Source organism: Scophthalmus maximus, chromosome 3 (assembly GCF_022379125.1).
Source record: "Scophthalmus maximus strain ysfricsl-2021 chromosome 3, ASM2237912v1, whole genome shotgun sequence".
Taxonomy (NCBI): Eukaryota; Metazoa; Chordata; class Actinopteri; order Pleuronectiformes; family Scophthalmidae; genus Scophthalmus; species Scophthalmus maximus.
In genome coordinates, this window is record NC_061517.1 from 4,253,802 (window position 1) to 4,279,918 (window position 26,117).

At 44.3% G+C, this 26,117-nt stretch overlaps 1 protein-coding gene across 1 annotated transcript in view; it reads left to right on the top strand.

Annotated features, from left to right (window-relative positions):
• The first annotated feature begins 2,669 nt into the window (after positions 1–2,669).
• mul1b (mitochondrial E3 ubiquitin protein ligase 1b) overlaps positions 2,670–26,117 on the top strand; it is a 40,326-nt gene continuing 16,878 nt past the window's right edge. The window contains exon 1 of the mRNA XM_035645627.2: positions 2,670–2,804. The gene's annotated coding sequence lies outside the window, so the exon portion shown is untranslated. The remainder of the gene's footprint in view (positions 2,805–26,117) is intronic.

Here is a 26,117-nt window from a genome sequence, read left to right on the forward strand (position 1 = left end):
TCGTCTTCGCGATGTGTCAAGTCAGTAAAGCAATTAGAGGGGGACAATTAATAAGTCACTAGACAGATGAATTTTTAAACACTACAGCGATCTCATTCGGCTTAGAGTGTAAGTCTCGGTTGCTTGTCACCACGCCTTTGCTAAAACTGCTGACGAATTATCCTAAAACTGGAATACCCTCATGAAATATGCATGGTGCCGGTCCTCCCTCGGAGCAATGTGGCTCTGAGGCGTGACCGGACTGCAACCGCCTCCTCGCGACAAAGCCGCTGCCTCGGCCCGCAGGGATTCCTGTGAGGGGGGCGAACAGAGGCCTGTCCAGGTGAAATCAGTACGGAGTCGCGTCACACCTGATAGGTGGAGGCGTATCACGGCAGAATGAATAGTTGATGGCCTACTTAAAGGCGTCTCCGGTTCCACTGCTCCGCCCTGTTTGTCTGTGTTGACGGGCGTGTCAGTGCCCCCGTGTGATTGATGGATTTCAGCGTCTTTTATGCCTCTGATTTTAAAGGCATGGTTACGTAAAGGCGGATTTCCTTTTGTTGTGTTTCATGAGACGGCTTCTCTGGGGAGCGTTCGAGTATATCGGCTGACATGGTCGATCACAGGCTCCCCATACGCTCGCCGGCTCACAGAGACGAACGTCCCTCTCTGGGTGAGCATGTTACGTTCGTGTCGATCGAAGCAATAAACATTGGGAGCAAGGACTGAAAAGATTCTCATGGTGATCTCCGCTTTGTGGCAAAAATAAATAAATAAATATATATTTACATGTTTCATAATGACAATGGCCTTTTCCCCCATAAAAACTATGGCACCAGCATCCATTATTTTTCCAATTTGTTTGATTCAGTCAAAGAATAAAGTTTCCTTTAATGCCTTGGGCAGAGATTTGACAGCATTCACATCCTTTACTCGAGGAAAAGTACCAGTACAACAGAGTAAAAATAGAAGAAAGCATCCTGCATTTAAGTTAGTCGTTTGCCACTACACACTTTCTTTTCATTGCCTTTTACTGTCGCAGCAGGTCAAGGTGGAGCTGGTTCACTTCACCTCAAAATATGGATCAGGCTCCTCCAAAGGGTCACAAGGTCAATCTCGGAAGAAGAGAAAGTGTTACTGTAGTAAAAGTTTCTGTGCTCACCTGATTTGTCCAGTACTTCATGCCGCTGGCTCATCACAGTCCAGGTCCCTGAGTAAACGGGAGAAAAACTCTGTCGATCCCTCTTCTCTTAGCCCACCTGAGCAGCTACTGAACAAAGACCTTGTTGGGATTTTTTATTTTTTACACTGTAGCACTGTAGGTAACTTTGGGGGCATCGTTTCTATACTTTACACCTGTGATATTTAGTAAGAAATACTTGCAGCTGGTATATCGTAGCTTGTTAGACCGCTCACTTCGGTACAGACGATCGGGGTTCGATTACCATTCAGGGCACGACTATAATAATCCATTGTGGGCCCTTAATGCTACCTGCCTACCTCTGATGCGAGTCAAACATCGAGGATTCGGAGTTGCTTTGGACACAAGCGTCGACAAAATGGATTTGTGATGTACGTAATTGTGATTTGGTAAGTTTACTCTGCGTTTCTTTCTGGAGTCAGTTCTTTTGTTTTTTCCTTTTGACTGTCAGAGGTGTTGTTGGTAGTCAGACCAAGTTTAGTTTTATTGATTTCCTTTAATTTGCCACAGCTGCTTTGTCTGATCTTCCCCTTTGAGAACCCTTTTGTTAAATTTGTGCTGAAATAAGTTGGAAAACAAATCACCCTAATTCCCATGCTATACTCTCGACTCTTTCAAGTCTTTTAGTTGTTGTGTTATTGTCTCTATTTTGCAGAATGCCTCCACAAGGGGGCGTAACACTATGAATTGTTTTAGATTTTTGCTTTTTGTGAAATATTGGCTAGTTTGACCATCTCTTGGCCACAGACAATTTTTAATGAACCTATTGGAGCAGAACTAGCTCTGCTCTAGGCCCCTTTTGCAGATCCCTGCTCGAAAACGACATGCCCAAAATGAAAAGAGTTTATCTCTGCAACTACAAGGTCTATATGAATACTCTTGGTATCTAAATAAAGGTAACACTTTTCCAGCAGAGGTGAAGTATCAAGTATGGATGTTATTGGGTCAGAGTAAATGAAGATGGAACACAACATAAATGAAAGATTTCATGTCCGCCTGAAAAATAAAATTCAGAGTGCATATTTTCTATGTAATAATGCAAATGAAGCCCGTTCCTCTAGAAATTCACAGAACAACATCTGAACATAATCTGTGCCAAATTTCATGCTGATAAAGTGAATCAGGGCAAGGTTACAGGCTTTCGTAGGGGACATGGTCAGACGGACTATGTTCCATGTGAGGTTTCTTACTGAGAAACTCATTTCATTTCCCCTACATGTTTCTGAACAGTTTTAATGAAGACGAGTGAGCATCTGTCTCTCCATAAACGATCTTTGTAGTGCGACGCAACGTCATCAGACCTTCGAACAGACTCCTCAGCAGCGCATTGGTCAAGCTGGGTGATTGACACGTCTATAGAACCGTCAGAGCCAGTAGAATCGACGGACAGCATCAAAGTCCCTCCCAAGGACGCCATTCGCTTACTGTGAGGGGGAGGGGCGAACCCACTGTGACGCTTATTTTCCACGACACCATTTAATGTGTAACTTCCGCCTGTGTGGTCGAAAGTAGGACGGACCAGGCGGATTAATATCTTGACATAATGAGCGGTCTTTGTGTTAAGCTAACAGAATCAGGATTTATGGATCAAAACAAAACTTTTCCTGCTAATACTTCGACGGTAAGACATAATTTTATATATGTCGCTTTGTTGATACGAACATTGGTCAGCGGCTGGTCAGCTGAATTTTTGTCTGAGAGTTAAAGAGGAAGGACAGTGTTGGAATCTGTGGAGGCTGGGCGTTAGCATGATATGTAAGCTTGTGTTGTTAGCATGTTGGTAGCAGCAGCTATCAAGTCTGACATCGGTGATATATCATCATGTGAAGTTGCGTGTTTATGCGATGTGCTGACTCAGTTGCTTGGTGTTTTAATTGTGTTTGGTGTCGGTGAAGAGGGTTGACGTTGGCGTGTAGTCGGAGCATCTCCCAGTTCTGTGTGGCTTCATAGCTTCATGTTTAGCATGTAGCATGTGTGATGTCACTTTTTGATTCTTTTTTTGTTGTTGCTCTTCTTCGGCTGCTTATTCGATGACAGTTGATCGGAGAGTTATAATAATACAAACTATTGGAATCAGTGAACTCTGAGCTTTCAATTGATATGTAGCTTGTGTTGTTAGCTTGGAATGTCTCGACTGTCACGTGGACATATCGCATATATATGTACAATTTTTGTGTTTATGCGATATGCTGATTTAGTCGCTTGTTGTTTTAACTGTGCTGCATACAGGTAATGGTTGATGTTGAGCTGTAGTTGTTCTGTGTATGTTCTGTGACTATGCTGTATGGCTATATTGCTTCATGTTGGGAAAAATGATGTTGCGACATCTCCGTTCAATCCAATGGACCAGTTTTTTTCCGCAGCCATGGCGGATCTTGGAGCCTCTCAATAGTACCAGGAAGTGAGCAGCAGCGCAGTAGAGTAGGACCGTCTGTGTTGCACTTATGAAGGGTAAGACGTTTAAATAATCAGATTGGATATTATCAGCACATCTGAATCAAAAAGCGCATTAAAGCATGTTAGTGGATTATGATTTATGATTATTTATGATTTATTTATGATTTAAGAAAACGTATTGATTAACTACATAGAGTAACTAAATAGGCATGTCGGTCTGCTATATCGTAAATCAGTACATTTATTGACTACCAAAAATCTTGTTTTTGTCACTCTGAATGGTGGATTCTACTTGCGCGGCAAGAATTTCCAGGAACTATCTGAAGTCTACGTGAACTGTAACTCTGTAACTCTGAAAAGTAACTATTGCTGTGGGATGAATGTACATTTGCTTCTGAAATCCTGTGGATCAGAACTAAAAAAAAAAAAAAGTGTAATAAAATAAAAATCAAGTACAAGCACACCAAAATTGTTCTCTAGAGTCCCTGAGAAAATGTCCGTCATCACTTTTCAGCGCCTTGTTTCGGTATCTGGGCCGGAAATCGCCTTGTTGCCCACAGCACAGGTCTTAATATTCAGACGACCTCTTTGAGGGTGAATGCTTGGAAGGAACATGAATGGTTTCGAGCATGTCACAACAAAAGGTGGTTGGCTGTTAAAAGCAAATTATAATTCACGTGACCTATCTGAACCACCAGGGGGCATTTGATCATTAAAGCATGAGGAGGAGGAGAAAAACAACAGATGAGGTGCAGCCAGGCCTGCTGGCACTTCCCTTCCCCTTTCTTGATTATGACAAAGCTCTTCCTCTGGAGTGTTGTTGTGTCTGCGCGTGAGAAACGTGACATCAAACAGAAACGATTAGGAATTCACCAAAAAAATGCGACACACAGTCATGAATGTGTTTTTATTCCGCCGCCCGTCCTTCATCAGAGGGAAATTGAGAGGAGGGTTAGGGATTTGGACAAAGAAGAGAAACAAAATGTCCCCGGTCGCCTGCACTTATTATAGCCGAGTCTTGGAGGCCGGGCAACTCTTCTGAATTCGGTGGGATGCCAGGAAGCTGCGAGGCATGACAAGAAGCCGAGACCAAAACGTGACCGGGTTATTGTGCAGTCTTCAAAACCAAAGAGCCATTCGACTGCACAAACAGCCGCTCTTTTTGGCTGCTTCATTCTTTTTTCTCCTCTTCTGACCCTGCAGAGATTCGTGCACTTCATTTCATTTCTTTTTTTTCTCCTTGATTCTTTGACATAGCTTCAGCCAGGAGGGTTTTTGCACGAATCATGCAGACGAGCATGTGTAAAATATTCAGAAGATGGAGTGATTGGCTCAGAGGCAAGAACTGAATCATTTCTTTCTTCTTCTTTTTTTGTATTGCCACATTCTACAAATAATTCTTAAAGTGGAAATTCACAGAGGCGATTGCAGAGTTTAGCCTTTATCTGACGCTGCATTGTTACTGTACAGTATATATATGGCAAATGGACTGTATTTATATACAGGACAAGTCACATTCACCCCTTCACACAGCGCTGCTGTTGACCGCGCTTTTTCTGTCACATTCATACACCGCTGGAAGAGGCAATTTACGGTTCAGTGTCTTGCCCAAGGACACATCGGGGAAGCTGGGGGTACGGTCGTATTGTCAAATTGGCTCAGGAAGTTTCCTAAATCTTGAAATGAACCGGAAGTATTTGATCGGCAGCCACGACAAGAGCTGTTGGGATTCTCTAAACGCTTAGGAAAGGTGCTCCGTTGCTTCCTTTCCTATCTCCTTCAGCACAGGGTACACTGGAGCCTCCTATGCGAAAGAAAAGTAGAAATAGACGCCCCACAATTCATTGTGGCAGCGATATTTAACGTGACGCGCCATGCACGAGTGTAAACGATTCAATCCGAAGCAGAAGACGTAGAAGAGTATGAATATGACCCAGAATGGCCGTCATCACGTCAGTTACTGTTACATATGAAACATTTACAGCTGATGTCACGCGGTGGTAAAACACAGGAACATGCCTAGAGCATGCTGCATTTTTTGTAGTTCATCTTTGGAAATTTGTATTTTCACCACGGCAGACGCATCAATAACATCCGCCATCGCGTGAAGTTTTCCACTGAGGTCAATGAATAGAGAATCAGCCAATTCCACTCCGAGTCAATTGTCACGGCGAACTCCAAGCCCCGAGACCAAACAAACCATTCGCCAATACAGAAAACAAGTCATCGGCTTCTAGTCGCAGAAGACGAGCAGAACCATTCACTTTAACAGTTGCCTCATAATTCGGCCGTCACACTCTCAGCTTTCAACAAGGAGTCAGCGCCAAAGAGTCCATTACGTCCTAAATTGGGGGCCATTTGTTTCCCTTTGTCCGCTGAGGAGAGATTGTGACCAAATGGAGACGAACCGCTGCGAAGTGTCACGACCTAACAGTTTTGGCAGGACGCGCTCAGGAGAGCGCAGCTGAATTAAATAAAAAGAGGTTTATGGAATCGTGAACACTGGATGACAGGACTGGGGAACGCATCCCGTACAGGACACGCCGACTGCCTCTTAACCGCATTCGTCTGACTCTGAATAATAAATCCAGTGTTTTTAAAGCGGGTCGTTGCGCTGGGTCGGCGTGAGCGTTGTGGTAAATCACCACAGCTCAGGGGCCCTTTGTGATCTGGGAGCAGCTTCGCAGGTCTAACCCATCAAGCTGCCAACCACCCAGATGTGAAAGATTGTCTCACTTCTACATACCTGGCAAATCCGCTAACGAAAAGGGCATCCGCTCGGCTACAACACAAACGATGAGTGGTGCACAATTACGAAAAGGACTTTGAGGCTTTGAGTGCAACGTGAGATGTCAGACTGCGACAGACAAGAGAGTGATTAGTGTTGAGTAGCGGGAACGGGGATGATAATTGCATTCAACAAGCCCCTTCAGTTCCCGTGGAAGACGTTAACCGCGGAGGAGGAGGCAGACTCACCGAAGTCGTTTGTTCGTTCATCAATTAACTCGTGCATTGACGAGGAAGCATCTTTGGCTTCAGTCTTTTACATGTGAAGAATAAATGGAAAAGGCTCGTTTTGAAAAGCAGTTTCCATCCCCCGACTTTTTTCTTTCTTTTTTTTTTTTTTACTGCTCAGGGGATTTATCAAGTGTCCCCTCAGAGAATGAGCAGAAAGTAGAGCACGTTAATCATGTTTCCTAACTTAGGGCTGCCATCAAAGGGAGGCGGCGCTTTGTTCTGTGGAGAAGATTTTTGCTGATAACCCCCCTGAAGCCTCAGATCAGAGCCCGCTGACATCACCCCCCCCCCCCCCCCACACACACACACTCCTTCATCCTTTCACTTATGAAACCATGACAACATGTTACAATTACAATTCACTCAAGTACCAACATTAAGTACAGTTTTGAGGTACTTTACCTGAGTGCTTCCATTTTGAGTCAAGTCAAGGTTCCATTTATCATATAATGAGGAATAACAATATCATATTTTTCAATACAAGCTTCATATTGTCTCTTTATTATTAGAGATTAGAGCCCGACCGATATGGATTTTTTTGAGTGCTGATGCCGATGCCGATATTAGGGAGTACAAGATTCCTGACATCGATACATCGGCCGATATATATATATATATGTATATATGTATATATGTATATTCAAATATGTCAATGATTCCTAAGATGTCGTTATCAAACCCTTATGACCAAGAAATGTAATTGAGGCTTGATATTTTATTTTAACCGTAAACTTTAGCATAAATAACAATAAATTGAATACATTTACAAATACAACCAAATAAATAGATGTTGAATTAAGAAAATATATAAGAATCGCTACTTTTACTTTTTCGAAGGATCTGATTCCTTCCTCAGACGGTGTGATTAAACTAATGTGCAGTCGATGTGATCACTGGCCCTGACAGCGGAACGTAATCATGACCAAGCCGCTGTGCTAATTCAAATCTTGACGGAGCAGAAGTGACACTTGTGTCTCACTTGTGTCGCGCTTGTTTTTCGCGCGTCACTGTCAGATGGCGGGGAGGAGGAGGAGGAGGAGGAGAGCGCTCGATGAAGGACGCATGAGGAAGAAGGAGAGAGTTAGTGACAGAGGGGGGCGATGTCATCAGGGTCGACAGTGTTTCCAGCCGGACGTGAGGCTGCGTTGTGTTTGGATGTGAGCAGCTAACACGGCCTCTTCTTTAATCACACGCACAGCCACCGTCTCCTGTCTAATCCAGCAACAGGAAGCAGCCTCGTGTAACATCAAACCGCAGAGACGACGGCGTCTTCGCTGTGCGCCTTCGCCGGCGGCGCGTGCTGCCGCCGCCAGTGCACGTGCCACATCGCGCAGAGGAAGATAACATCCATCCACACACCCGCGGATAAGAGCTCCGCCAGCCGCTGAAATGTTTCGATCGGACAGAAACGGGCTGTGTGTTACTGAGACTTCTGTTTTGACATCTATGAAACTAGACAAAGTCCAAATTTGTGTAAGGTAAAGGTAGCAGGAGGACAAAGGCGGAGCAATTCATCTTGCGGTTCTCCGGAGCTCTGCTGCCCCGAATCGATGCTGCCACTCAGCAGAGACCACGATCTCACTTCCGTCCCGATCTCCGGAGCTGTCGTGCAAAGTGCGGCGATGGGGAGAGCTCAGACAGAATCCTAAATGTACTTGGCAGACAGTCTGAGCCTTCAATGCATCTCCCCGCGGAAAAAAAGCTACTTGAACAAGCTTCGCTAGTTGCGCTGGAGAAAGGAAGAAAAAAAACGAAACGCGTTCGATTCCCGCGTCAGGGAGCACACGCGGGTGCCACATCTGAGCCTGGGCTGCAGATAACCAATCTGAGAGAGCACGCCGGGCTCACTCGCTGAGGTAACCCGGGGCGACGCGGCGAGCTGGAGACTTTCAGAAACCTATTATCTCTGCGACTGAGGAAATAGGGGCCCAGAGTTGGACAGCGCGAGGTCACCGGTCGCCGCGGCTGCCGCCATGAAACTGGACGCTGCTCATCAAACAGAGACAGCGCCCCCCCCCTCCCCTCCCCCTTCACTCCTGGTGTTCATGTGAAGAGGCGAAATCTCTCAGCGCTCCGCTCTGTCCACGCAAAAAGGCCCCGTTCAGGAGGGAACAATGATTGAACAGAACAGAGTCATTTCCGCTCCCGTTGCCCCCCGCCGCAGCCAGACAGCACATCCAGCTTGAGATGGCAGACGGATCACATGTCGTCCGTATGCGGAATGCAAAGACCCGCCGTCGCTCCCCCGTTTTATTTACTCGAGGGGGGGAAGAAAGGCGGCGGCAATCGGTGAAGGGGCGAGCGACCGGATGGGCTATCGGAGTGAACGGGGCCTGATCTATAGAGATCCACGGTACCTGCCCGGCCGATTGGCCGCAGAGGCCCGCGGCGAATCCACAGGCCACTGTTTGACGGAGTGTCTGCGAGAGCAACTGAGGTCCTAAGCATTACAGCGGCTGAGAGGAGTTGTCAAACTGGGTTTGGGTGTGATCTGGTCTGGACAAGTGAATAAACGAGACGAGAGGCGTCTCGTGAAAACACATTCGCCTGCTGCAGCAACGCAAACGCATCACAATGAGACCGGCAGACAACACGAGCAGCGTTGCTTCGACGTTCCATGCCTACCGTCTTTTCTTAGCCTCTCTCTCCATCAGTCCTCAGCCGCTCAGCACAGACGGCTCTCGACTGCAATATCTCTCCATCCAGTCAAAGCGGCAGAGAATCTACCTAAGACTTTGCCATCACATATCGTTCTGTTCAATCTGTAATGCGTTATTACTCTTCATTCACTCGTCTCTCCCGATTGAGCGTTATCCGTCTGTGTCGATTTCTCTTCTGGAGTACACGCTGAGAACCAAAACGTTAAACTCTCTCCGTATAAGAAGTCTGACCAAATTCAACCGATTTAGCTACAAGCACAGAAAACACGAGCAAATATGGAACTCGTGTCCAAAAAAAGCGGAGCCGGAGAATCAGCTGGTTCCAGTGTTGATGTTCCGATCGCATGATCCAGACAACACAAGACATACACTGAAACTTTTCATTTATTCAATATTTTCTGTGTTTGCAGCAGCAGCAGGAGTTTCTTCCACAGTTGAGATGCAGGACGCTGGCAACGGAGTATTACATCGGATGAATATTTAGCGGAGAGCATGTGGGAACATCATAAATGACATGGATACATAATGATAATTTAATAATTCACCGATGAATTATTTGCCTTTTTGTTGTTGTTGTGCTCGGCTGCCAGTTTGATTTAGCAGCTCCCTCGGCCACTTCATGATGATGCCTGATTGCCAAATAACTCACACACTGGCTTCCCAGCAGCAGTACGGGCGGATTCACTGCCAAGATCGTCTTTTCATACATTTGCATTTTGAGCTCCCCATAGATTAATAAGTATTCAGCCTTCGGGCCAACTGTCGCCCTTCACCACGAGTCGAGTGCGAACAAGCGTCGTTGCAGCTGCAAAAGTTTCTATTACAGAGTATCGACTTATTTCAAGAAATCAGTGTGCAATTTCTAAAAAAGCAGCAGATGAATGTGGGTATTCAATATGTTGAAATGATGTAGTGTATTGAGTCTGGGGTCCGAAACGAAACCGAATACGAACATAATCCGTAGCAGTTGTTGACAAACGAGCCTTGATTACTGGATTACTGTACAGTTCATGATACCGAGGTTTATAAGGTCTATTAGAGGCCTCTGGTGAAGGCGAAGGAGAACAAGATAAGAAAACAACAACAGGCGTCTGTATCAGCAGCAGCAGCAGGATGAAGAGCGGCAGGGCTCAGCGCGCCTCTGGCTACACAACAGGGCTAATGGCTTCGTTAGTGAAGGGCAGTAATTAGGATTAACGAGGCTTCGCCACAACGAGCCGACATCCCTGCACTTAAAACTCCATCTGCGTTTCACCGTATCCAGCCTCTGAAGTGGACCCCGCGCGACGGTGCCCCGGATAACAACCGGTACATTAAAAGGCGAGCTGGAACAAGTGCGCTTCTGAGCCGTTTGTTTCAGACGATCGCGGTGAAACACATGCCGTTAAACGGCAAGTGGTGGAGCAGATGAAGCTGAATGACGGGACATTTGAAGACATTTGCGTTGTCACAGGAAAACGGCCAGACTTCAGTGCATTTCTGAAAGCTGCTTAGAGATAACAATGATACATTACATTCATTTAGCTCACAGAGCTTTTGTCCAGAGCGACTTACAATAAGTGCATTCGACCACGAAGATATTACCCCAAAAAGTGCAAGCATTTTAGGATTATTGTTTTTTGATACAATGGGTACTTGTTACCACTTTCATCTTGTCAATTGATAATCTTGCATTGACAATTTAATTCATTGTAGGTATGCTGGTTATAGCTGCTTTAAGTCTCACATCCGCTCAAAATTGCAGGAGATAATTCAATTTTTCTTTTTTACACCAAATGGGGGCATCCCAATTAATTGGTCTCAACAGTGGGCTTTCTCCTCATCATGTTCTTTTATCCTTTGGACAAGAATCAGAATATGCTACTAGGGTTCGGATTAAGCAGCTGTGGATATTGTACATTCACGCCAAGGCTTTACCGCCAGCTTTTATAATACTCTCATTAAAGTGGGAAAACCGCGGCCCCCTCCGGGAACATCCACAAATCCATCACGTCCTTTCATCACAGACGTGGTAGCTGAGAAGATGCTGTGTTTAGGGTTCTTCTTCTTCACATGCCACGTGCTTCGTAGAGCCCAGAGACAGGAACAGCATCTGTTACTACAAACTAGCGGCCTGTAAAGCTACGACCCGAACAACTCCATTTATCCAAGCCCCCCCCCCCGCTCCAAGCAACCAACATCGCGCTGGTCTCCGTCTTTTTAATTTGAAATCTGTCTGATAGGCCAGAGGTTCTGTGGTCTTTTTGCCGGTGTGTGAAGATTGGGTTGGAATACTGCTGCTTCAGCGCTAAGTTTCCCACTGAATGTTTTTCGAAAAGCCTTTGATACTCTCTTAATCTGCTGCGGTGCAAATGTGCTGAAACGGAGCAAAAGGTTATGGATCGAGTGCAAATCAAATAAAACGCTTGGTGTTTTAGAGAAGATCTTCTTCATAGTGAGATGGACACAACACACCGTTTTTTTTCTCCAATTCGTTCATTAAAAAGATCGTCTCAAAATGAGATTGAATCCATCGTCCAATCCTCCCAGATCGATGCGTTTCATTCCATCGAATGGATGTTTTTTCCTCCGCTTCGTAACAAAACACTGAAAGGAAGATGGTTTGCTTTTCACTCCGTCACTGTTCAGAGCGAACCTCCTCGTTCCCTCCTCTCTGCTGGTTTTCTAATTCCTCACAAATATGTTTGTTTTTTTGGGTCTGCATGACCCTTCCGACGAATCCACAGAAATATGACCCCTCAAAATAGTCTTTTCTGGCCACGTTCCCATTCTCCATTTTAAATAAACTTGATCATTTTACATCATAGCGGCAACCTAATGTCCATTTTTTTGCCTTTCTTAAATTTTTAAGTCCAATTGCTATGAATTAGTCTTAATCCTTGAGTGTTCTTTGAGTTAGTTCACAAGAAACTAATATTCTTAACTGTTTCATACTGTCGTGAAATGACGCAATACTTTTCGCCATCAGACATCAATCACACTGGGACTCTAGAAAAACAGAACTACTCAGACATCCAAATTAAAGAGCCGAATTGAATAGTTCATTAGTTCCTGGAGCTGTTTCGCCATCCCACACCTTGTTTTCTCCGTGCGCCGCACAGTCTGGGTCGAACAAGGAAGTGGTGGTGTTGGATGGGAGGAAGCCCAGGAGGGAAGTGTGGCGACCTGCCAGCTAGCCGAGTGTGAGACGAATGGTCGGAAAAAGGCTCGCTGTGAGCCAGGGGAAGGGGGGACGTGGAGGGTTCTGCAGGCGAGTCTCCACATCGCGTCCCGGGACTCCACAAGTCGAGGCCTGAAGTCGCCGGGGACGATCAGGCCTGAAACACATCAGATGACCTCGGGTTCATCCCCGACGATGTGGCCACGTCGCCCCTCCAGCCGAATCACGGCAATAGAATAACTTACTCACTAAAATTATGTTTTTATTTTGCCTATGGATTCGATATTCAGAATATACTTCACTTTGTCATTTTTTAAGGCACATTGTACGGTTTTGAAAGCTGTAACTGACACATCTTTATATTATGGGACTATGAAAATGATTGGGGGTTGGGGGAAGGAAACACTCCATCAAATAAAAATCCATCTGCCGGTTGTCACCAACACTTTCACTCCCCTTCACTTCCTCCTCTTTTTATCGTGTATTTTTTTTACAACAAATCTTTCAAGCGAAGAGTAAAATACTATCTGGGATGATAAGAACTTGAAAAGCGATTAACGCCTACCCTCCTCCCCTTCCCCTTCTCCTTCTCCTCCCTCTTCAGGGCGATAACTTGAATATCGCTGGTTATAATCGCCTCTCTGTTCACACCAGCTAACGCAGGAACTGTTCTTCGTCCATGCCAGGAAAAAGACGTTGTATTGAAGCTCTGCGCTCTGATATTGTGGCACGAGTTTGACGCATCTAAATAATGTTGCCCATCACGTCTAATACGTCAAACGTGTTTTTGTTATCTGCTTTTGTTACTCTTCCTCTTTGTGGTTTAACCTCTGCAGATTCAAATAGAAGTTATGGGCTTATGTACAAGGGTGTGTGTGTGTGTGTGTGTGTGTGTGTGTGTGTGTGTGCGTGTGTGTGTGTGTGTGTGTGTGTGTCGGGCGGGCGGGCGAAGAAGATTGCGAACCATTCCTCTTTCCCATCCTCTACAGTAATGTCTCACTTGGGCTCCCTCGCTCAGACTGCTCATTTTCCAGCTGCTGCGTTTTAATGGGGAGTTTGTCCTGTGAAACTGGACAATTGGTGGAAATCCACCGAGACTCATTTAACAACAGGATCAGTGCTCCGTTGTCGACTTGTACCTCATGAAAGTGACAGAGTGCGACATACAAAAAGTGCCTTTATTTTTTATTTTTTGTTACTCTGATGTGCAATTAAAATATATGAGAAATATTCTCCTCATATGAAAGTGATTTCAAGAAGAAAGACTTCCTCTGTGAATTATATTTAATACATGCTTCTGTGGGGTAATAAATGTTTGGCATTTTTCCTCCTTCTTTTCCTTTATTCTCATATAGTGTCACTTGTCATTGTGTTGCTGTTGCACCAGGATGCTGCGTCGACCGGGGGAGAAAAAAAATTCTGTCTTAATGTATAATGTCACACTTTGTTTGGAGGAATAATGATTGTGGTCATTTCTCTCCCTTCATGAGCCACAAAGAAAGATAAATAGATATGAATCAACCAGCGTGTAACATTTCTCCGCGATTCATCACAGGCACAATCTGCTGGTATTCAAACCTTCGTCCTGCAGCTGACGTCATTTTTTTATCACTTCAGGGTCGCAGTTTATGGAACTGACAAAACAAAAGTGCCACGAGGAGGACGATGAGTTCTCAGCGGTAAGTCAATGCTGACATTAATATTTGGGCATCGACATCCCCCCTATTGGCGTAAACTGAGGGGAGGTGTTGTGTTTCATTAATGCGAGCACTTTTAAATTTAATCCACAATTAACTTAAGTCAGACTTTACAGAGGAGCTTTGTAGCTTAATTACCAGCTGTTTGACGGAAATGTAAATTTGCTCTCTCTTGTCTGTAGTGAGGCGTCAACGGGAGGCGGAGCACTTTCTCAAATTAACATCAAGGGTTTATTGTCGCACATTCAGAGCAAATCCAACATTGTTCCGGATGAAAAGCATTCTGTAAATCACAGCAGTTGGACAAGATGCCTGTATTCATCTCCTGCATGAACACAAAAGGCTGCACAAGGTTTTCTTTGCATGCAATCCAGTGGGAGGGGGGGATGTAATGCAGGTTATGTGAAACACTGCACAAACTATTTTGTGGCGTCGTTTGGTCGAAGACAGCTGAAGCGGCAACATTTTAAAATATAATGCAAGTAATGCTCTGCGCTTCTGTCCACGTTCTTGCTCACACAGTTATGAGCCGTGGATGTGGTGTGAGTTGGCAGCAGGACATTTCAGTCAGTTGCTCTCTGTTCTGCTTCACAGTCAAAACAACTATGAGGTTCATAAATTCATAATTCTGCTTTGGGAATCTTTCTTTTTGATATTTCTTGTTTGCCTGCTCCGAGGAGTGATTCCCACTGCTGATTCCACTTTTCCTGACCTATTTCCTCATTTTATGTAACACTGGGGCTGTTTTAAGTCCCTTTCCAAATCTGCTCGTGTTTTGCTTGCCTCTTCCTCTTCCCTCCCGTTGTTATTATTCTGCAAACGAGGGCTCTTATTGTTTCCGTCAGAGAGATTTAGACGCCTTTCAGTCAAAAAGGAGAGGAGAGGAAGGGAAGCTTAATCCCCCAAATGCTTCCCAGCTCTTCCAATCTTCGTCTTCCGTCAGGGGAGCCTTTACCGCAGAGATCTGTGATTCATGCACCTCCGTAGTTGTATAAATATTTGGCGGTTGAAATTTTAATAAAGAAGTTAAGTCAGCTAAGTTCTCCTCCGGGAGCTGTACTGAGTTAACTCACAGGGACCCACTGTGATTATAACTATATGCCAATGATGAAGAAGAAAAAAATCCCCCCTTGAAGTAACAGAAATAATGAAAGTCTTTTTAATAGTCATGAGTCATGCAGTCATGATCAGAGGGAAATCTACAGAATATTACACTTTCAGCCCCATGTGGTTAATTGTATTTTACATTATAAATGTCAGATATTACCAAAATTGACATAGGAACACCCAACGTGTTCCCAGAATGTCGGCGTATAAGAGAACACTGTATGCATTCAAGTTATGTATCCCAGCCTATCTGTTATATTTTTTTTCTTATGCTCACGACACAATGATGCTCATTTTACAGATCAAAAGTTGGATTATAAAGAATAAAAAGCACCATTGCACATTTCAATTGCTGCTAAAGCCTTATGTGTTCTGGTATAGACTGTAAATGGAAAAATGAATGCCTGGAGCCTGTATTCTCTGGAATCACCAGCAGAGGGCGACTCACTGGTTGCACAAAGGAAGTCAATTTCCATAGAAGTCTATGAGAAAATGACTCTACTTCTAACTTGATTTATAACGTCAGTAAAAAAAAACTCCTCAGGAGTTTATGGTTCAAGCTGTAGTTTCAAGTCGCCTTCAATACAGCGTGATGTTCATTCTGTAAATTGTCGTCCCGTTTAGAGTAAAAAGGACAATAAAGTGCCGTACACATTGGGGCGTGGATACGGCGTCGTGATTGACAGCTGTTCCGTCCAATCGGTGCACGGTTACAGGTGTAGGTGTGCGCACAGTGGACGAGCTCTCAGTCAGACCCCCCCCCCCCCCCCCCCCCCCCCCCCCCCCCCCCCCCCCCCCCCCAATCCTACGGCTAGTTGCAAAGAAAACCAACATGGCGCTCGTCAAACCAACAAACCAACGGGTGACGTCACAGTGGGTTGCCACTTGGGTATAACCAGTAGTTTTTGGTGGTTGACGTTAATAAAGTTAAGGTAGTTACTACTATGTAGCTGATGTTACTGGATTAATTTGATGACTCTATTACGTCATCTCTTTTTGGGCTACTGTTAAGACATGGCTATAATGCTAAGTTTGTTAGCAGTTGGTTGCTAAGTTTCAGAGACTCGGAACAAACCTGGTAGCTGCGCTCTTTACTTTGAACATTGGGCTTTTTAAGTTTTGCAGACATTTTACATACACAAAACAACCTATAACACACCAGAACAAAGGGAAAAACAGAAAAAGCCTACCTTGTCTCCTTTAAAGAGGATGGATATAACCAACTAGGTTAACATGCTGAAGCTTTATTAGAGGATATGAAGTCAAGAAACAATGTGGTATATATATTATTCAGAGCCTTGGTGCTCTCAGTGGATGAGAAACGCTGTGTTCTTGCCTGGACTGAAGCACTGCACCTTGGCATAAGAGAGAGGTTTCAGATGCGTTCTGCGGAGGCAGATATTTTAATGAGCAGCACACTTTGGGGTTCGAGCGACTCAGAGGTAGGGGGAGGTTCATAAAGTCTGACTGCGCATGAAACAATTATAGCTTTGCTTACTTATTATTTTCTAGTCGACACAGCCCCATGAGGACCCTTCGGTTGAGGAGAGCTCGAGAGGAGCAGTTTCACTCTCAGCTCTGACTGGCAATGTCTCAGCTTGGGGCCCCAGGTCTGCTTTGCGTACCCTGTCTCCGCATGAAATGGAAATAGGGAAGTAAAGTTCAAGTACTTGCAAATTGTACATACATCAGTGTACTCGGTCAGATAACATTATTTATAATTTTGATGGACTTGCACGTTGTGTTTCTTGTGTTAGCAATGTGTTGAATAAATACTGCAATGATCTTTCTGACTTTCAATCAGCCAGTCTTCATTTCCTTCGCAGAGGGTCGGGATGCGAGGCAGTTCTCTCCCTCAGCATTCATGAATATCACAAACGTAATGGCTGCAGTGAAACAAGCCTCTGTGCGTGGACATAACCGCTCCCTGTTTTTTCCTATGGAGTCTCACTGGTGTCATCCACGCGTCTCACGCAGAACACTGAGGCGCTGTGAGCTGACTAATGTGCGGCTATTTATGGTCGTCAGTGAGAGCTTCATGATTAACTGTGTCAAGTGTGGGCGGCAGCGCTTTCACACGCTGGAAAAAATTTACACCATACCCTTCCTCTCCACTGATTTGGTCCTTTCTGATTTATCTAATGGCTTTGGTGTCTCATCTGCAGCGTGCCTCCCTGGTGCCCTTCGCTGTATGAGTTTGATATACCGAAAGAGGGACGGGGGAAAAAAACATATGGTTCACGTTGAAGGAGAGAAAAGACATGAATCACAACGTGGCCTGATAGCAAAAGGTGAAAATGTGACTGAAACTAAAAATCTACAGCCAGTGTGGTGGCTCTCGGATGGATGTCTGTTGGCACAGCGGTGCTATGCGCTAAATGCTAATATTAGTTAAGATTAGATCAATCCTTTATTACACACACTATGGGGAAATTCAATGTCAATGTTGCAGGTATTTGACTGTAAGCATGATACAGAAAATCAATATTTTCAGCCAGACACTTTATAAAAATGGACGTAGACTTCTGGTCCAGAAAGTGAGCCAATGCGGAAGTGCCTGCAGCCTTTATAATCCCGAATGACCAGCAGAGGGCGACTCCGCCGGTTTCAAAAAGAAGTCAGATTCTATAGAAGTCTGAGAAAATGACCCTATTTCTCACCCGATTAATAACGTCAGTAACCATTTTCCGGACGTGTTTATGGTCACAATCACTAGTTTCAAGTCTTTGTCAATACAGCATGATGTCCATTTTGTAAATGGCAGTTAACAAACCAATGGGTGATGGCGCGGCGGGATGCCACTTGGATTCGTCCGCTGAGGAACATGAACTGTACCAAATGTCCTGACAATCCGTTCACGAGTTATGGACATTTCAGTCAAAACCATCAATTTTAATGTCACAGTGGTGATAGAGGACGAGCCAAGCAATCGCCACAGTCATTAGGATTCATCCTCTGGAGACCATGAATATATGCAGAAATGTAACTGGCAATCCATCCAATAGTTGTTTAGATATTCACCTCTAGATCAAAGTGGCGGTCTGAGCATTGCCACTCTCTGAGCCCGCATGGCTGACAGATGAAGGAAAGAGGTCGCTTTGTAGCAGCCGACTCGCTCCGAGCGCTCAGGCTGCGTTTCCGCCCATTTCCGCTGCTCTACACATGTGGCTGCAGAGCAGAGAGACAAGTGTTGCTGGGGAATCATGTGCCGCTCTGAGCCTCGGCTTAGCTGAGGGGCTTGGCGTGGCCCTGCCACTGACAACCGCATTGTTCAAAGCTCCAGGAGATTAGCTGAGCCGCCGCCGCTGCCAGCCGCTGATATGGCTGCGGTTGAGTGTGCAGAAAGGGCCCGCTGGATAGAAGCTGGGTCTGGGTCGGCGGGCTCACCGGGGGCCGTGACAGGCAGGTGTGCTCATTCCTGCTGAGCGGTGGAGGCAGGAAGCGACGACTGGGCGGGGAAAAAACAACCCAAAAAACATCTGCAGTGCTGTTAGAGCTGCATGGGGGGTGGTGGCAGAGGGTTAGGGCCCACCGGCGAGGCCCCTACCCAAAGGCAATCTCGTTTTAAAAGGTTCTCATTACCCCCAAGCCACTGCAATCAGGTACGCCGTAAATCTTTCGGATCCAATTTATTCTGGAGTGTGGTGTCACGGAGCCTCCATACAAACTAATAGCTTTCCGGGGCTTGCTACCACACACACACACACACACACACACACACACACACACACTGATTACAGTAGCTGACAAGGCAGCAGAGTTGTTGATCAAATTAATTAATATTAATTAGACTGTTATGTTCGTTATCTGAACAGTTAATTAATTACGATAGATTTTTTTTTAAAAGGTTTATATTTCAACTTCCAATAGCTTGTTAAAATGACCTTTATTTATATCCCTTTTTCAATTATCAACTTTTATAACTTGTAATCTATTCCAGTCTCATAATGTGTAACTTTCTTTGTGCCTCTTCTTCTATTGGGACTAAAAGAAAAGATGAGGCAGTTGTTGTTCTCTTCACCTGATATGAGCTGATCCCCTTAACACATTTTACAGCCAATCATGTTCAAGGAAGGCCGGCCTTTGTTGTCGTTTCCTTGGGGGGAAAGGCCAAACGTCTAACTCGGATTATAGACTCACCAGCTATAATTCCATATTAATTTCACACCATATGCTGAGTGAGCTCAGTGTGAAGGTTGGAGCCATGTTGCATGGCTAATGGAAAAAATAAACATTGATTCCTCCATTGGTGATTTCAAAGCAATATAATAATGACATGATACATTAAATCTAAAAATTTAATTAAATGAAAACTCGTGCAATAGTTTAAGATATATAAAACAATGTATTTCATAGTAGAAAGTATGATATTTCTGACTCTTGTTTATGAGGATTTGGAAAAACCTCTGAGGGGATGATTTTGTGAACATGAAAAGTTCTTCCAGAAAAAAACAAAAAAAAGACAAATCCTGCAGCTGCTTCACTGACAGTGAATAAAAACCTGGTGAAGATACATTGCAAGTTCAAAGCCAATAACGCTACAGGGAAAAAGAAAAAAAGTAAATTTGGATGTAAAATATTCAGCTGAAGTCTGAGTTGCCCAAAATCCTCCTCGACATTAATTATTTGTGGAGCAGCTCCAAATTTGGCCTCTTGATGATTTTACAGATGGTTTCCAGCATTTTTATATTCATATGTTATAAGAAAAAACATTCTGCCCGTGTCTCAGGGAATGTATGTCCATGCTAATTTATGTATTTCAGTGTCATGAGTATCATTCTCACCAGCATCTTTTACCCTAGTGGTCTAATTTATTGCTCATTATACCGAGGCCATCCCCCATATCACCGTATATTCCCTCCATTTTTTCCCGGCAAACACAGTACATGAATGAGTAATGAAGACTGGAGGTGGCCTGCTGTGTGCACCGCAGCATCCACTTTCTCCTGTTAAATGTCTTGTTAGCAGCACATCCTGCTCTTCTCCCCCTCCCCTCGCATGATTGGAGGTAATTTGTGTTCAGTATGCATCGCTGAAATCCTCCTCGAAAGCAATAAACTGCCAGAAAAAAACCCCCACAACAACAACAACACGAGAGAGGAGACAACAAAAGCTCAGCCCATCTTTCTCTGTCCGATTTGTTGCTCTGGACAATTAGTGAGGTTGTTATCACATATTTTTTTCCCCTCACTGTGTTGCTTCCATCCTTGTTATCACCGGATGAAGGACGTGGCAAGATCTTGATTTTCCTCCAGCCGCAGTGGCTGTTGGATACCGCACAAACAGATGTTACTACATACCTTTTATTAATTTAGTACGCACACGAAAAAACTAAAAAAGTTTTCCGCCGCAGATCGAGATCACTGGTGTGTTTCCGCAGACATTTTCCAAAAAAGAATGAAATAAAAAGATACTGCAAAGCATCTCTGTGGTCTTTGTATCTCCTCCTGCCAAGAATTTACCCATTTTGCAGAATTTACATATTTTTCATTGTACATGGTTTGAATTTAAAAGGGGTCGAGAAGCATCTCTTGTAAAAAAAAAAAAAAGTAGGTAACTTCTCCTAAGAGTAAAAGAACGGGTGGTTTGAATAATTTTGCAACTGTAATTTTTCTAGCCAAGCTAGCAATGTGGCTCCATACAATAGAGTTGGGAAACAACAGAAAATGAACGACAGCCACATCAGCCGAGGCCTGACCTGCAACAAAAAACGACGCAAAGAACACAGACCTCTCGCGGTCGCTATGTACGCGGCCACTAGAGGTCAGCGGTGGACCCGCGTAACGGTCCGTCAAATTTGTGTATTTCAATGGAAGTAATCGTGCTGATTCTCTGCCATGTCACCCTAACCGTCACCCTTACCTTTACAAAGCGCATGAACCAAGTGTGGGTGAAGGAAATAAAGCGCCCCGACGCTGCTGAGCAGCATCTGCAGACCGTGGCCTGTATTGTGCGTGGCGAAGAGAGGAGGATGATTCTTGGTTCATGCTAAACTTCCTCACACAACACTGTCATGGCCTGCAGGGTTTACTTGCACGGCTCACGTCTGCAGATGGCATTTCATCCGTATCCACCGGGGAGCTGAGCAAAAGCGACTGTGCCAGATTGTCAGAAGCAGAATCAAAAGAGAAAAGAGATACAAAGGAAATACAAAGCCAAACTGGTTTCCTTTTATCACTGTCCTCGTGAAACGATGTGCAAGAACATATTTTATTTGTCTCATGGGTGAACATGGGGCAGGACATTCTGAGCTCAAACGTGTGTCGTGTATATGTTTTCGTGGAAAAATGAAGAAAAGAATCTTTTGTAAATTTTCCTGAGATTTCTTTTTTAAAATTGAATTATTTCTCACCAACTAGCACTTCACAGCTCTTTCACAGTGAGTCTTTCACACATTTAATGGAGCATTAAAGTATTAGCACAAACATGATTGGAGAAATAATACAGTGAAAAGGGAGTCGATCCAACGACAGAGTTACTGTATACAAATTCACAAATATGTCCAAAAAAACATTTTATCCTCTTTTGCAAATGGGGGAAAAATGGAATTCTGCAATATCATCACATTTTATATTTCTCTACCCGTGAAAAGTAATGATGACTGTGTGTGTGTGGCGTGTGCGTGTGTGTGCGCGCGCGTGTTTGCGTGTGTGTGTGTTTGTGCGTGCACCACATCCGTGTTCGCCTCCAGCTCCTGTCAACATTTTCAGAGTTGGCGTGTCATGACGTTGTTCAAAGATAACTGACAACACGGATTACATGGACACAAAAAAAATGAAAAAAAGAAAGATACATACACTGGAAGAGCAGCTAAATGCACAGATGGCAAATGTATACACACATAAATGTTTAATCAGGTTTTGTGTGAAGCGCTGCTGTTATTGCACCACTTCTGGCTTGACATAACCCCTCATGTGATGTCATGTGTTGCATGGCGCTCGCCTCTGACAGCGATGCCCCCCCCCCCCCCCTCCTCAACCTCAGCTTCGAGGCTGCACCCTGTATTAACTGGCAGGTTTTATAATGACTTCCTGCTGATCCCAAATGAACGCGGGCAAGTGTCTGAGAGAGCTGGAGGGATTTCTCGTGCGTGTAAAACCGCCGATTATTCAAGTGCAACACAATCCCTCTGGTTAGGGAAGCAGCCTGCTGATGGAATAACCGAAGAAAAACAGAAACGTTCTAAATTCTTTCATGGGAGGTGGTATTGAATATTTGTTTTAAGTTAATTTAGTTTGATCTGATTAAGATCGTATTCATTTGAATGGATTCACAGAATGCAGCCTGTGAGTTTAACATCATCAGGGGCTTTTACGTCACTTCTCAGGGATGACTGGGTCTTTCTGTCGGCCTTTTTCAGTTTGTGCTCATGTTCATGTCTCCCTATCATTAGTGTGAGGAGTCTAACATTGTGACTTGATTGCTAATGTCATTGATGAACAGACATTTTAACTCCTTTATCGTGGCAACAATTATTAATTCATACATTCATACATTCATACTTTGAATCCCGTGTTATATACACACCTACATCCTACATACAGGGCCTACTGCAAATAATGGGCCTGTTCTGCAATTGTGTCACGATATATTTGAAACGTTTCTTTTGTTAATGTTGTCAATGAATGAATAAATCAAATACACTTCAGTCTATGGAAAGTGAGGTTTAAATTTGCCATCAGCATCTCATGCTGCAGTGTGATCATTAGGTGATTTTGGAAAATTGAAACGATGGCAGTGGATGGAAATGTTCCCCTCTGTTAGCCTTCAGAAGTCCAGGCTGTCCTTGTTTACTCAGGTACAGTGACCATGGCTCCGTGTCCTCTGGGGGGGCATGTGCCAACACAGTCACATGCCAACCAAGTCGGACCACTCCCACCGCCCCCTCCATCCACATGCCACTCTCTGTAGCTCATCAAACGGAGAGAAAAAGGCCTTATCGTCTACCTCAATGAAATGCCCCCGGCCTTGCACGTGCAAGTGTCAGTTTTGGCCCAGTTTCTTTTATGACTGTGTGTGTGTGTCTGTGTGTGTGTGTGTGTGTGTGTCTAAGTGATTGCTCTCTGGAACCTTTTTCCCTGAGTAATAGGAAACTTGGAATCAAATGGTCGCTGGCCTGATTGCCTCTTCGCTGTCCAACAAAACGCTTGAGGGGTACATAGATGTTTTATTTGGTTTTTTTTTTGTTCTTTTTGACGGAGACTTGTGTCCATGGACTTGACGAAACTTTCTCCGACGTGTTTCTTTTTTCCTCTGCTCATGATGTTAGTCATGCCTTTCACATCAAAGAGCCGCGAGTTCTGCATCAGACCCACAGGTATAATGACGAGTGCACCTCCGCTGGCACCGCAAATGGAGGCAAATGTGATGATAATTGCCGCCAATTACCTTCCGGCTGCTCCTCTATGTTTTGTAAGAGCTAAATATAAGGGGTCTTCAGCGGGGAGGCAAAAAGACACGACTATGAAATTATATCTCTCTCCATCTCCAGCAAGCAGCGGTTGTTTAAAACAAAGACCAAGACGACCTCTGTAAGGGCACATTGGCTTCAGTTCAACCTAATCCGTATAATTAATCTGAGATAGCAGCGTTACACAAGGAGACGGTAAAAGGACACGTTTTTATACGAAAGACGTCATCTAGTTAAACAGTGGCTGTCATTGCAGTATTGTGTATCGGTCTTTTTAATAGCATAATAGCAAAATTTGACATTTTGGGAAATAAGCATTTTGGATTTTTCTAGGGGGGGGGGGTCAAAAAGTTAACATTGCGTGGCAGCAATGACTCTTGCAGGTCAGAATCTGTCTTGTCAGCCTAAATTAACTCAGCAGCGGTGTGTGTTGGGGCTGCACGGTGGTGTAGTGGTTCGCACTTTGGCCTCACAGCAGGAAGGTTCTGTGTTCGAATCCCGGTTCAAACCAACCAGGGCCTTTCTGTGTGGAGTTTGCATGTTCTCCCCGTGTATGCGTGGTTCTCTGGCTTCCTCCCAAAGTCCAAAGACATGCAGAAAGGGATTAGGTTAATTGAGACTATAAATTGACCGTAGATGCGAATGTGAGAGTGAATGGTTGTCCGTCTCTGTATGTGGCCCTGCGATAGGCTGGCGACCCTTCCAGGGTGAACCCAGCGTTAGCTGGGATTGGCTCCAGCCCCGCGACCCTTAAATGGATAAAGCGGTAGACGATGGATGGATGGATGGATGTATGGTGGTGTGTGTTGATCAGAGGTGGAGCTAATTTTAATAATTGTATCTTCAAACAAGACACCACCGCACCAGGCAAGAGAGTGAACACACCCTAAAACTATTCATCTGAAAATCACGCTACAAATTCTCTCATGTGTTGGTCTTTAGAATCAATGTAGTTTTCGTTTTTTTGTGAGTGTATATCACAGGCGTCAGATGAGGTCGATGTGCCATATGTAACTATATCTCACCGTTACAGTCAGTGACTTGTGACGCACATGCACAATAACCAGAACATGATTTAAGCAGGACATCGTGAACACGGACATCAGCAGCGCCTTCCTCCAACTGGGCACCATAAAATAAACACTTTGGAAACAGAGGCCTGTGCTCCCAGGTTATTGATTTCATTATTAGTCAAGTTGAATGGCTCTCTGGTGACGTCAAGACACGATGGATACGTGGCCGCCTGCAGTTCCTTGTCCTGGTCCGTAGCCTGAGGGAGAAACACATCAGGTGCTAGTGTGACGTGGTTATTTGATTTCCTCATGAAGGTTTTTTTTTTTTTACAAGAATACCTCAAAAAATTCCACAAAGAGCCTCCTTTGTATTTTGCAACGAGTAAATTAAACAGGTTTAACACTGAAATAGTGGCAGAAAGGGCAGGAAATGGCTTCTCTGGCTCATTTTACATAAACTCAGAGGCAAGAATCGGTGCAGGGATGAGTAGTGAAGCTGACTGACACACAGTTGAAGACAGTGGTTACACCAACGTTGAGGTTATCTGCAGCCTTTGCCCGACTATAAAGAATAACATATGTACTTACTTTCATGGAGAGAAGACACAACAGACATATCATGCACTTTTCTAAACAGGATTATGAAGCAAAAATGCACGCACATTATTACCTAAAGCATCATTTTTTCATCTCTGACTTCTTCCCAGACAATTTTGGCAACGCTTTTTATGTTTTAATGGGATAAGACCATTAATGTTTCATTGCGTTAACTAATCCTTTATTCTCATGAATTAGTTTGCTATATAGTTATGCTCACTGGCACCAAAGGTTTTTTGGGGGTTTGTTTTTTTGTATATGAATCTGGGCTGCAGCGTTCACTCAACGGGAGCAGTTGTGGCCCCGGGGGAATTATTTCACAACTAAGTCAAATGAGCTCTCGTTCACATGGAGAGGAGGTGTCGCATAATGTCCAAAGTATTTCAGTCAAATCGAGAGAAGTCATGAAAGTGCAGCGTGAGCGCAGATTCGTTGTGATTTTGACTTTTCTTGCAGCATTGCAAAAAAAAGAAAGAAAGAAAGAGCCCGGCACATCTCATTTGCAAATTGCCAGGTGTGCAGCGACCCCTTTTCTCAGAAGACACCATAAGATATGCATGGGGAAATGATGCTTGTTAGCTTTGACAGTGCGATCATTTGTACTTGTAACTCTGACTCAAGCTTTTCTCCCTCGACTGTGCAAAGACGGGAGACTAAATGTAATGTAGGAAATGGTCTGTCTTGGTCTGCCAAGAATAGCAGAATGGATTGTCTTCAGAAAGTGCCCCCGAATATCCGTTTGCGTTTAAAGTAGAAACACATTTTAACCGGAACTACGTTTTGATTGTTTCAAATTGCTTTAAAAGGGATTTGTATTATTCGCGGGAGGCGAGGCGTCAGATCAGAAAACTTCTTTGTGTGTTGTTCCAGATGCA